The sequence below is a fragment of the Penaeus monodon genome, chromosome 23 (assembly GCF_015228065.2).
Source record: "Penaeus monodon isolate SGIC_2016 chromosome 23, NSTDA_Pmon_1, whole genome shotgun sequence".
NCBI lineage: Eukaryota > Metazoa > Arthropoda > Malacostraca > Decapoda > Penaeidae > Penaeus > Penaeus monodon.
Window position 1 is genome coordinate 10,991,875 of NC_051408.1, and position 360 is coordinate 10,992,234.

Sequence of the window (360 nt, forward strand, 5' to 3'; positions counted from 1 at the left end):
AGAGCCTACAGACGAAGGGAGGAGGAGATGTAGCAAAAGAGAGAAACAGAGTAGGAGAGTAAATGACGTTGAAAAGGAGTGGAAATATGGGAGAGGCAGGAGAGCGGAAAATTTACGAAGAAGGGAGAGACGTAGTAGAAGAATAGGACGCGAATAAAGAAAATATGAGTGAAGAAGGAGAAGAGATGCAAAAAATAAAGAAAATGCAAAACTGGTGAGGAGACGAAGGAGAGAAAGAAGAGATGAAGAAGATGATTAAGTAAAACACGAAAGAAAGGTACAGAGTGAGAATATGCAACAGGTGTTCGAAGAAGGAGAGAAAGAGAAGTGATATATGAAGACGAAATCATAATGGTTTAT